This window comes from Solanum stenotomum, chromosome 5, assembly GCF_019186545.1.
Source record: "Solanum stenotomum isolate F172 chromosome 5, ASM1918654v1, whole genome shotgun sequence".
Lineage (NCBI taxonomy): Eukaryota > Viridiplantae > Streptophyta > Magnoliopsida > Solanales > Solanaceae > Solanum > Solanum stenotomum.
Window position 1 is genome coordinate 5,393,459 of NC_064286.1, and position 14,206 is coordinate 5,407,664.

Sequence of the window (14,206 nt, forward strand, 5' to 3'; positions counted from 1 at the left end):
AATTTTCGGGTCGTTACAAGTATAGGGCATCTTCAGGCGGCTGTTGAGAGACCACAACTACGAGAACTGACTTGTCGAATTCAAGGGTGAGTCAATTTTTTCAGGCTAACCATAGATTCATCTAGGATCTTAGTCCATTTCCCTCGGACTTAGACCTTTCAGATTTTTTACTTTATGTTTATTTGTTTTGGGGTTGCATCCCCTTATTTTAGACCGTTTAGTTAGAAGTTTTGGTACAATGACTTTCAGGTTCTATGGGTTGAATTTCCGCTTGGTTATGTTTGTTTTTGATAACTTACTGAGTTCATGGGAACTCAGTTTTTAAATTGATTAATTAAACATGTTTCCACATCTTTAAATGTTTGTCTTTTGGTTAGTATTGTTTAGTTGGGTTGTAGTAATGGTTCTCCCACCTCAGAATTAGTGTGGATGCCAATCAGGACAGTTTGGGTCGGACACTCGCCGGAAATTACATCAGCCTAATACCACATGAATGTAAAGACCTCGGCATGATAGCACTTGTCGGAAATGATCTCGGTGATCAATAATCAATGCACACAAGCAATATCACACCACATAGAAGAAATGACATTATACAATTCAAGTCTACATTTATGCATTTGAGCATTTCATTAATCAACGAGGGTCACAATAAGGCAATTCACATCATCATGCTCATCACATAGTCTTTTTCATTTCAAGCCTTTTTTATTCATTTAGATATATCAAGTGGACAATTAAACCCTTCACCTCATTCCCATTACTCCCAACACACAAGCAACTAAGGAAGCAAATGAATTCTACTAGAATACAAGATTTAGGAGATCACCTGCTTAAATCTTGAGTCTTCCCTTCCGGATCACTTCCAAAGCCACATAATCTATAACAACCAAGTATTCACAATCACTCATCGAAATAAGTCGATCAACTCCAAACCCAATTCCAAAATTAAGGTTGAATCTGAAATTTAATACTTGAAAATATTACTCAAGGCTTTAGGAACTCATTGGGGAAAATAATTTTGAAAAAGGACTTAAAATCAGTTCAAAATCATTATTTTAGCTAAGAACTTGAGTTCTTGAAAAAACTCATCATTCACCAATCAAAGTTTCATATTTTGATGTTACAACCCATAAATAATCAAAGGGAAATGAAGCTTTAGGATTATAGAAGCCTACCCAAATGATTTAGCACAAGAAAACCTTTCCAAAATCACCACCAAGGGTTTCCCAAGCTCAGAAATGGAAAAATAGGGCTTAACCCCGAAAATGGCAAGCCAGAAACCCTCTCAAGTGTCGCAAAAGCGACCAGGGGTTCGCTTAAAGCGAACCCCACAAAATCTCGGGCATCGCAAAAGCGAAGGTCGCTTAAGCGACAGATCCTTCCCTTTAGCGGAGGTCGCTTAAGCGACATGACCTTCACAAAAACGAGGCCTGCAGCACCACAAAACAAAGCCAACTCTCAAAACATCGAAAGGACCCTCGGGATTCGTTCGGAACCCCTTGAATACAAATCACATATGCAAATCAATTATACTCAATGTTTCGGACTCAATGGAACCGCCAAAACATGAATTCGAGGTCTCTTTGACCCGACATCCGTGAAAAACATAAGAAACTAACTCACGCCTAAAAAGGTCAAAACAAGCTCGGGACCTCTCAAAAATTAACCAAGACCTCACATGGGACTAAAATCATTCTTCGAATCCAACGGAACTCTCGAAACTCCGATCCGAGCATTCAAACCCCAAATATTGATCAAAGTCAATCCAAGCTAAATTTCCACAAATTCACAACATAGGACCTCAAATCTTATAAAAGACTCGGAATTTGAGACCAACAACTCTCAAAGCTCAGATTCCACATTTCGGGACTGATGGAATCAACAGAATTTCATTCTGACACTTGAAACTTCAAAAGACCCCAAAACCCACGTTCTTAACAATATATGTCTTTCAAACTCAAAACTTACCAAATTCTAAACTTTTAACTCAAAGTTCAAAACCAACTTATCAAACTCAATCATGAAAGACTTGAGGTCAATCACGGAAGGAAAAAATGGTAAATTTTTGAAACTTTCCAAAAATACCTGTCATTACAATCATAATTTTTTATGTAAGTTGATTAACATTATAAGTAGAGTAATCTATTTATGAACTGATTAAGAAATCAAGTACTACTCCTTATGAATTTTATTTTAATATTATATGCATTAAATATGTATGTATATGCATGGATATGTGTGTGTCTGCTTAAGTTTCATCTTCTTTTTTTTCTTTATTTTTTTCTACTATTTAGATAAATGAGTTTTGATTATCGTTAATGAAATATTTTTTAAAGTTTATTTGCAATATAAGAAGATAATCTTTAGAATTTTATTGTAATATATACCACTATTTTTACAAATTGTTTTGTATTATGTGCATTAAAATATACTTATAAAGTTATTACTCTTTACAATTTTTGTTTGCACAAATAGATAAATCTAAAATTTTGATTATTATTAATAAAATTATTTTTTCTTATTCTGATAATTTATTTATAGAACATCACTAACTTAAATATTTAATTATCAGTTCTCACATCTCTTCATCTCGAAACTAATATATATTTATTGTTATAGAAAAATTCATTACATAAATTCAAAAAAAATAGAAATATATATCAAGATTTTAATGAATTAAAAATAAAAGACAAAAGCTAATAACGTAAGAAAAAAAAATCCAAAATAATAACTGACATATAAGAGGGGAGGGGAGGAGAAGGGATATTTTAAAGTAAAGTTGAAGAAGGTACGCAAATGATTTTCAATCATATTAATAAAATATCTATCAAGTATATCTACAAGGTGGAAGTTCATCAATTTTATCAATGCATTGTTATTGCCGTCGCCTATTATATCTATTAACTACATGTGACGTTGCGGTCCCTTACTACCCATCACCTCCAGCATAATTGCATAACCATTTAATTGGATATTTTTATCATGTTAAAATGTTTGAAATGGCCAACAACAAAGGAACATGTTAGTTTTTTTATTCTACTTTTAGGAAATTCTCCTTATAATGAGGAAGTAAATACCTTATATATTGCTAATTTCTTAAGCAAATACTAATACTATGTACCCCCATTCCGTTTTGTCTAGTACCAAAAAGAGAAAAATAATATATTTACGCAGGAAAGTTCTATATTGGAGTGAAACACTCTCTAACAAAGATGACTTTGTATCCAAGGGGACTCAAACCCGAGTTTTCTTTGTTAAAGATGAAAAATACTTGTCACTTCAGCACAATCCTTATTAATAAACAAAAAGAATTATATATATATATATATATAAAAAATCTAAAATTTGTATTTTGTGGGCAGCAACTAGCAAAGAATCTTAACAAAATGGTACTCAGTTGATACTTGATACCATACATACACATGCGAATTCAGAAATTCAATTTTATAGTAAAACTAATGTGAATTACTTTTTAAACAAAGTTTATTTCTTGTTGACGGTTGATTTGTTATACTAAAAAGAAGTATATTCCCATAGTGTAAAATAAGCCTGCATAATAAGTTTTTTGAGATGATTCATACATGTAAAGAGGAGATTTTCAGATGCACCGGTGAGGAGGTTAGAGGTTGACTATAGTGGAGTTGGAAAAACTCAATTAGGATTTTTCACTTTTATTTTTTCTGTAGAAAAACTATATCTATTTTTTTCATAGAAAAAATATTAGTTCTCACATCACTAACTTAAATAATTAATTATCAATTCTTACACTTCTTTTCATCTCGAAAACTAATATATATATTTATTTTTATTAGAAATATCCTAATTTTAATGAATTAAAAATAAAAGACAAAAGCTAATAATGTAAGAATAAAAGAATTCAAAAATAGTAGTTGACATATATTTGGGGGGTGGGGGGTTAAAAGTAAAGTTGAAGAAGGTATGCAAATGATTTTCACCCATATTATTAAAGTATCTATCAAGGATATCTACAAGGTCCCAGTTCACCTATCTTATCAATGCATTGTTATGCCGTCGACTTTTATATTTATTAACTACCAAGGACATTGCGGCCACTTACTACCCATCACCCTCAAACAACTTCTTCTGTAGATGGCAATGCAACAATCTCATCAATGCACTTATTGTCCTAGCTTATTATATTTATTAACTAACAGTGATGTTGCGAACCCTTACAACCCATTACCCATAAACATCATCTTTTATCACAACTACTTCGTACTAACCACCCATAATCAAGGGTAGACTCACATTGATTCAAGTGGGTTCAATTAAATTCGCATCCGTCAAAATTTTTTGTATTATATAAATTATTTGTAAAGTTGTGTATACAAAGAAATGAACCCACTCTATACATAATGGAAGGGTGTGGATCAGTGGCGTATGAGTTCAAATTCACCCTTCGATCACCGCGGTCTAGGCTTAATTATTTTATTCTTTTTTGTATTTTCAAGTGTTAAGTGATGGAAGGGTGTGGATCAGTGGCGTATGAGTGACTATTATAGTTCTACACCTCTAGTTCATATGAAATAACAATATAATATTCTAAATTTGTTAGTTAGGTATTCTTTTTAGGGAAAAGGGTCTGATATACCCCTCAACTTTGTCATTTAAAGCTGATATACCCCTCGTTATGAAAGTGACTCATATATACCCCTACTTATATACAAATGGCTCACATATACCCTTTTCCTCTAACGGAAATGAAAAAAATTAATTTCAGGTTAATTTTTTATTATTTTAAAAAATATATATAATCCCATATGAGTATATTTAATCCTCCTCAAACATATATATTTTTTTAACTTTTTTTTTTTGGTTTCAATGACTAATTTAGATTTATTATTTTGATGGTCAAATTTATTTATGTTTCACTAATATTCTTATAAAACTTATTATAGATGACCAAATTGTTTTCTTCAAATACAAAAATTAAATTACAATATAGACCAAAAAAATAAAATTTTAAATTATAATATGGCCACAAAAAAATAGTTTTAAATTTTTTTCTTTACACTAAGGAATGAAAGAAAAAAATAAAATAAGAATAAGAAACTCAAATAATTATAATAAAAGAAGTCAAAAAATAATTTATGTATAAAAAAGATTAAAATATACCTTGAACTTTGCTAGAAGAATCATATATACCCCTAAATAATTTTTAAGAAAATTAAAAGTCAAAAATATAAATTTAAAACTAACTTTTTCACTTCCGTTAAATAAAGGGTATATGTGAGCTCATTTTGTAACTGTAGGGGTATATGTGAGCCGTTTGTATAACGGTAAGGGTATATATGAGCCACTTTCATAACGAGGGGCATATCAGCTCCAAATGACAAAGTTGAGGGGTATATCAGGCCCTTTTCCCTTCTTTTTATGCTTGTATTTGAGAATTATTTAAAATTGTTTTAAATTGTCAATAGTACTTTAGGCTATATGTTTATAGTTTTTATATATTCTCTCCGACTCATATTATTTGATCATTTTCCTTTTAACATGCACATTAAGAAATCATAAAGAAGATGATAATTTTACTAATTCACCCCTTAAAAACCTCTTGCAAATTTTATAAACAAATGTAAACACTTCCAAAAAGAATTAATTAGAAGGATAATATCTGAAAATTTTTCAAGTGTTAATACTGAACATCAATTAATAGAAGTAGTGTGATAAAATACATATATTAATAATTATTTCTTAATAGATGTGTCTACTCGTCAAACAGTAACGAATAAAAATATACGGAGGAGATACTTAAGAGTCAGAATGGTTTACATTTGGACTCAAACTAGTACTACATATTTTAGGTAGGGGAGGAAAAGTGAAATTTCCCTCTAAAAGGCTTGTGGCTATTAATTTATAGGCAGCTTCTGTAAAATGCATTCCGTCCCAACTAGCATATATTGAAGGGTCACTGCAAATATTTCTTGCTGTTGGATCCCCACATAATTCAGAAAGTTTATAGTTATATGGCCCTCCTGCTCCACAACATGCAACTAAGGCTCCTTTTGTAAATCCTGTAAAAAATACATATACAATGATCAATGATTATGTATACTAAAAACACATTTAAATTAATTTTTTAACTTTTTGAGTTTTATATTTGAGTTATCACTCGATAGTTAGTGAAACACATCTCAATTAATTTTTGATGATGTGACTACATTTTCTTTTTTGTTTAAAAGTTTTTGCCACGTGTGAAAAAATAATTTCAATGTGGCAAATATAATAGTAAATTAATATTAGGTTAAAGATCAAAATTATCACAATATAAATTAATTTATTCCAACCGTGATATTCACCGACTCTTTCTCCATCTTCCTTGGTGTGGTCTCATATCTGTTGTGACTTTTATATCTCCAACTAATTGAAAGGGGTAAAGTTTTAAAGAAGTCGATTAAAAATATATTATGTAATGTAACAATGAATAGAATTGCTATATATGTCAGGTGGATGGAGATTTTATAGACAAACACGCCTAGAAGCTTTTCTAGACAAACATTTGGTCTAGTTAACATCTAGGTGTGTTTTGCTAACCACTGGGTGATAGTTCAGGTAGGAAACTCACACACTCAATAATTTAGGTATGAAACTAAATAAAGTCTATAAGTTAGATGTGTTTTTGACTCTTAACTCTATACTTAAACCTACGCTATTATCTTTTGATCGGTCAAAAAATGTACTCTCTTCGTGTCAAATCAAAATCAGACAAACAAATTGAAACGAGAGTGTAATTGTTACATACCATATGTGTTTGGAGAGAGATAAAATTGCATGGCAGCATTGTAGTAGTCAGCATAGATGATTGTAACAGAAGGATGAAGCTGTCTAAGAAGATGAAGTTCCATTTGAAGAAGCTTATTGTAATTCTTGGAAAATTGGTTGAGCCAATTAATACAACCAGTAATTGGATCATAGTCTTCCTTATTTGAGTCCATAAATATTGTTAGAAGAGCTGTTGAGCATCCAAGGGGCATACTCCCTGGAACTACCACTCTACTTGCTCCAAACTCAATTACTTCCTGCATCCCAACAACGTCGTATATTTATGATTACTATAGTAAAATATTGTTACAAAAAACATAAACGTGCGGAGCCAGAAATTTTAATAAGGGTGTTCAAAAATATTAGTGTGTGGCTGTCCAAATAAAAAAACAATATTGTGTTATTTGGGGTTCAAACCCGAAACTCCTTCATTCAAATGGACACTCATTACCACTGTGCCAAAAGCATAGCTTTTGTCAAGGGTGCACAACTTTAAATATATATCCTTTAATGTAGAATTTGACATATATATACAACGTGATTTTTGACGAAGATGTCTGGTAGGACACCCTGGATGGCTATAGCTACTCCCCTCTATATATATAATATCAGTTTCACAAAAAAACATGAAAATGACAATTATAGTGAAATGTTATTATAAATAACATATATTATAAGTTATAACATGGAAGATCGATTTCACATAAAACAAGAGCATTACATTATATTACAATATTATTATAAAGGATGACTGTTATAGAGAGGGTCTAATTATATTTGAAATTTTCCCTTTTAATCTTAATGAAGTAATGTGTAGCTACATATAAAATGTCTAAGATTAACATTAGATCATAAAATTTTAAAAGTTTTAAAAAGCAACAACGTAACAATAATAAAAAGTAATGTATCTTTTGAAAATAAAATTCATTTTTAGCAAAATGTATCAAAATTTATTTATTTATTAATTATTGATACTGTTGTTAATTACCTGTATAGTTGAGCTGATAGAGTTGATGACTGCTGGAACATATGATTCAACCTTTTCTTTAGTGTTATTTCCAAAGAAACCATAAATGAAATCATTTCCTCCAATTTCTCCCACCAATATCAATGAATTTTGTAGAAATTCCTTGCATTCTATACATGTGAAATGTTTATGAGAATTATAAAAAAAAAAAAAAAATTAATCGACACAAAATGTTGAATAAAACTTAGTGCCCATTTGGATTGACTTATTTTAGGTGCTTTTAAGCCAAAATAGCTTTTAAGCAGTTTTGAAGTGTTTGGGTAAAATTAAAAAATGCTTATAAGGACTTATTTTTAAGTCAAAATAACAAAAATAAGTCAAAAGTCATAAGTTAGAAATCCTAACTTATGACTTTTGGCTTATAAGTCATAAGCCAAAAGTCATTCCAAACAGGCCTTACACCAACACATTATAAGTGTCTGAAATATAGTTAAGGATATGATATTTTTCATTGACATAGTGAGCATTTCCCACTTTATTAATAATAAAACAATATTTTACCAATTTTGACATATATAAAACATGTAAGGATTTTGTTCAATATTACATGATGTTTGGTGGTCAAAAGTGTTTAGGTTTTTTTCCAAGAGAGTTAAATTTTAGAAAATTGAGGAGTTTGGCTAAGCTTTGAGTACAAAATAAGTGTTTTTGGAAGTAGCAGAAACTAATACTTTTTAAAAGTTCGACAAAACATTGATCATTGTTTAAATACTTTTATAATCAAATTATTTTTAAAAAAAAATACTTTTTGTGAGAAACAGTTTGTGTTTGACCAACATAAATTCTTAAAACATTTTTTATCTTTGACCAAGCTTTTTAAAAGTGCACTTCTTTTCAAAAATATTTTCCAAAATAGTACTTTTCGAGATTATTTTTTTAAAAAAAAAAGTTTTTGAAAGTTAGATTTTGCTTCTTTCCAACAACAGCACTTATTTTCACTCAGCAGTTTTGGCCAAACATCTCACTTTATTAGAATAATAAATATTTTTTAGGAAGAAAAAAACACATTTGCTCCTCTCACAAACTTAATCAAATAGACTATTAAATTAATTAGTCAAATATACACTTTAATTTCTTTAAAGTGAAAAGTGTTGTAGGAAAAAGAAAAAAAAACTACCTGAGGGAAATTTGCAATGGGATGAGACTGTAAGACTGGGCGCCGGACCGGAACGGAATCATCGGACCGGAATGAACCGGTACCGGACCGGAACGGGATGGGTTGACCGGTTTGTTGACCGGTACCGGGATGAACCGGACCGGAATTACCGGTACGGATACACGGTTCCGTACCGTTCCACTATATACCGGGATGGAACCGGAATGGAATGGGACGGGATAAACGGAACGACACATCTAGCTATTTTAAAAAATGATAAAAAAAATTTAGTTATTTTAATTTTTTGAAATACAAAAATATTAATGTTTTTTTATTTTTCTAAGTTTAAATTAATAGTTTTGAAATTTATAATGTAGTTTTACTTAAGTTTATTTTAAAAATATTTTTTTTAATTTTTACTTATTAAATTTGCAAGTTAAGTTTAATAAAGTTTTTTTAAAAAAATATATTTTTGAGCTTAGTTTTAAATATTTGAATCTTTTGAAGTATGCAAGTTAAGTTTAATAAAGTTTTTTTAAAAAAAAAATATTTTTGAGCTTAAGTTTTCAAGATTTGAATCTTTTGAAACTTATAAGTTATTACTTATTAATATGTTATAACTTATAAGTTATATTTATAACTTGTAATTTAAATAACTTAAGTTTGTAATTTTAAAAAATTAAATAAAAATAAGGATAAAACAATGACACAAAGTCACAAATTAAAAAATATCAATCCAATATTCCAATTTATTTAAATTTGTATTACAAATTACAATTTACAACTATTAGTAGAGTGCATAGTTTACGCAGCCACCTTCTAGGAAGGGTTCTGTTTCAACTAAGCCTCAAATGTAATACTAATAGTTGTATAGTCCCGTAAATTCTTTCTCTAACTCAGCTATAGATTGACCGTAATCAACTACTGGTCTTGGTAAAGCTCGTTGACGATCTTGAAGTTCCATGCCATCGTCACTACCACATCCAATGGCGGAATCTATGAAAAGTTCAAATTGACTATCCAACTTTGGAAGTCCTTGATTTCTCCGCTCAGCATTTATCCAATCTCTAAACAACACCGATATCTCCAAACTGTCTTCTGCTAACGAATATCTGTGGTCTCCAATTTGAAATCTTGCCGCGCTGAAAGCTGCCTCCGAAGCAACTGATGATCCTTGAATTGCAAGCACGTCCTTCACCATCCTACTAAGTTTTGGAAATTGAGTTCCACGAGCCCTCCACCAGTTCAATAATTGTGGTATACCTTCATCGTTTGTAATATTATCTGAACCCTGTTCAAGATATTTAACAAATTCACATTTATTAGAAGAGTCAAGACCAAGTTTATGTTTCACTCTACCATGGGCACCTACCTGAGGCATAGACATTTGAGGATTTTCAACATTATCTAAAGAACAATATTTATCATACATTTCTTTAGCAAGTAATTTTATACTATTTTGACATGTTACCAAATCAGGTGTTTCTTCTGGTTTAATATCTAAATTTTGATAAATGCATTCAACTAAAGCTTTTGCACCATATTCTTTATATTCGGGGTTGAAAAGAATTGCAGTTAAATAAATTTGAGGGATAGGAAAAAAATATTTCTTAAATTTTGTAATCATAACTTCAATAGCAATGGTAAATAATTCATGTGTTTTATATTCAGCAAAGATATATGAAATCTCACATATATGTATTAAAATTTCAGAAATAGTAGGATAATACATTCCAGAAAAAATTTTAGTAGCATCATAAAACGATTTCAAAAATATTCTAAGTTCATTTACTTCATTCCAATCACTATCATTAAGTTTAAATTCAGGATAAGCATTATGACTATTAAATTGCATAGTAATAGGCTCTTTATATGTATAAGCAACTTCAAGCATTTCATAAAAGGAATTCCATCTAGTTTTTACATGCTTCGGAACTTTTCTAAACGGAAGTTTACATGCATTACAAAGCTCTTTAAATTGATTAATTCTACTACTACTATTCATATGAAAAATATAAAAACAAGCATTATCAACTTTATCACAACTATTTTCAAATAATTTCACACCGTCACTAACAACCAAATTTAATATATGCGCAGCACATCTAACATGAAAAGCATATTTACTAATAGGACAAAGTCTAGGTTCTAGCATATTAATAGCATTTAAATTAGCAGAAGCATTATCTAAAGTAATACTAATGACTTTATCACAAAGACCGAAAAAATCTAAAATTTCCAACACAGTAGTAGCAATATACATTCCAGTTTTTTTCTTTTGACAAATTTTATAACCAATAATTCTTTTTTGTAAATTCCAATTATAATCAGTCCAATGCGCAGTAACAGTTAAATAATCAAAACCATTAGGACTACGACCCATATCAGTGGTAATAGCAACTCTACAATCCATTATTTCAAAATAGGCACGCAAATATTGACAATGTTTTTCTTGAAATTCAAAAATATCTCTTTTTACCATGCTTCTTGATAAACCTTTAAAACTAGGATTATATGTATCACGAATATATGCAATAAACCCGGATGTTCTCCAAAACTAAAAGGTAAACCACAAACAACAATCATTTTAGCAAAATTTTCACGATCACGATCCTTATTATAAGTTCGATGTGTAAGAGGACCACTTGGGTTCGAAGTATAATTCACCTTGAACCATATTTGACCCTCTAACCGATGTTTCAATGTTAGAATTTTCACAAACATTAAGAGAAGATATATATGCAAACCACTCTTTACTATGCTTATTAATCAAATGTATTTTAATCCCCCCGTTGAACCTCCACTCCCACCAGATGTATATTTGAAATGTTGTTTACAAATATTACATATACTAAAAGTTTTTTCTTCATTCAAATAACAAAATTTCCACACATGTGATTTTAAAACACGTTGTACCTTGGTCTTACCTCTAGTTGGAACAATAGGAGGACGACTAGTTCCAACTGAAGGATTGTCCTCCTGAGGTGAAACTTCAGTACTATTAAGGTCGGGACTAGTCGGTGTATCATCTAAATCTTCTTCATCAATTTCTACTTCTTCATTTTCTTGATAATTACCATAATGTCTTTAATAAACCTCTTCGGGAATTATAGGAGTATCCGAATTAATTTCTATAGGACCGGGACGAGAAAAACTAGTTTCATTCACATGAGTAAATTCATCAGTATTCATTCTAACAAGAGTAAAATTAGATTTAGAAGAACTAGAACCCTTCTTACTTTTTGTAAGCATATTTTTTACTCCGTGTACAATACCTTTTTTACCTCCACTTTTTTTAGAAGACTCCATGCTAAAAAATTATAAATTATGAAATACGAAATTTAACAAGAACAAATAAAATATAACAAGAACTTACAAATAATACATACAAAAAATAAATATAAGATTAGAGAGTGGAACGAAGTTACCAAACGCTTGTGTAAAGAACAAATGATTATAATCGAAAATTGAAAAATTGATGTCGAAACTTGAAGTTTGAAGAAGATTCCTACTCCAAAATTCACCAAATGATTGTTGAAATCTTCACAATTACAAAATAATATGATTGAAATTTGAAACTTGAATATTCAAAGTATGAAACTTTGAGCAAGATTGAGAATTGAGAGAAATTGATGATTCTTAATTGTTAACTACTGTAAATATATAAACTGTAATTAAAAGTATAAAAAGAGGGAGTATATATAGTTTTTAGAATTTGTGAATTGTGATTATGTGTTAGAAACTTGGAATTGAAAAATATTATAGTCGTTGGCTCGTTGCTCGTTGGAATTGGAAATAAATCCGTTGAAAAAATGGGGGGCTAAGACAGTGCTTGGCTCAGTTGGCTGCTTGCCATTGGTTAGTGGAGAGTGGGGACCGGGGATGGGACTGGTCAGCAGGGGGCAGGGGGCAGGGGCAGGGGCAGCAGGCTTTTCAGCCTTTGCTGACCCCTAGGAGTTTTCAGCCGTTGGACTTGGAAGTGTATATATATATATATATTATGGAAGTATATATATATATAATCCCTACGATAGCATGGTAGATTACATTATTGATATAAACAAAATCATTAAACTGTCGGTACTCGGTACTATAATTTAAATCCATGGATATTTTGGGACTGGGGTAACGTGATGAACATTTTAGTTTGAAAAATTTCAAGTTTTAGTCAACTTCGTTCTATGTGTAACAATCAAATCCACGCCACAACTACATCGATGTCGGCAGTTTTCAACATTTTTAGGCTATTCTGATCACTACTAGGGAGAAACTCGTGCTTTATATTGTTGAATATATATATATATATATATATATTTTGTTTTTATATTTTTTTCTCTTTGATTCCATATAGTAATTAATAACTAATAATCAATGGAATACATGTTGGAAGCAACATATACATATATCACGTACTGAAACTATGATTTAATACGTGATATATACGACTCATACGAGTCAATTATATATTTAATATTTGTAATATATATTATATATATATAATATATATATATATATAAAAAATTAATCGGAATTGGACCGGACCGAAACGGAACCGGAATAAACCGGGATATACAGGTACCGGTACACCGGTATCAAATTGTGGTACCATTCCGTCTCGTGTACCGACTCACGGTGTCCCGTTCCGTCCCGAATACTACCGGACCGGAACGAACCGGAATAGTATCGGAACGGTACCGGACCGGTACCGGTACAACCCGATCCAGTGCCCAGCCTTAGATGAGAGCATTTCTTTAAATCAACCCAGTTGAACCACCAAAGACGCATTGGTCGTGGTTTTTACTCCCTTATTCGACAAATAGGCAGGATCGAGTGCCGTTGATCCTCCTACCGCAAAATTCACACAAGGTGTGAATTTTACATTATCTTTTCCTCCTAAATATGCTGGCACTAACGGTAGCCCCAAACTCTCAGCTACATATACAATAAATGTATAAAATTAAGCCTTATAACAGCTGGATCAGAATCATTACAAGTATATACATAATTGAAAATTTTGTATATACATTATACATACCAATAAAATCGATAATTAGACGACCATTGGAAAAACGACCAGTGGGACGATGAAAGAAGGTTTCTCCATAAGGCAAGCGAGCGAAATAGGGAGAAGGATTTCTGTATCGAGTTAGATAAAATTCATTTCCAGTATCAGTTAGCGAATCGCCGAAACTAATAATAGAGTTGAAGCATCGTAGTGATATTAATCGTCGACCTTCAATGGGATTTAAAAAAACCAAAAAGATAATGAAGGCAATTTTACTCAAACAAAAAACCAT

At 30.9% G+C, this 14,206-nt stretch overlaps 1 pseudogene; it reads right to left on the reverse strand.

Annotated features, from left to right (window-relative positions):
- Positions 1-5,701: 5,701 nt before the first annotated feature.
- LOC125866338 (GDSL esterase/lipase At1g28580-like) lies at positions 5,702-14,206 on the reverse strand (annotated as a pseudogene).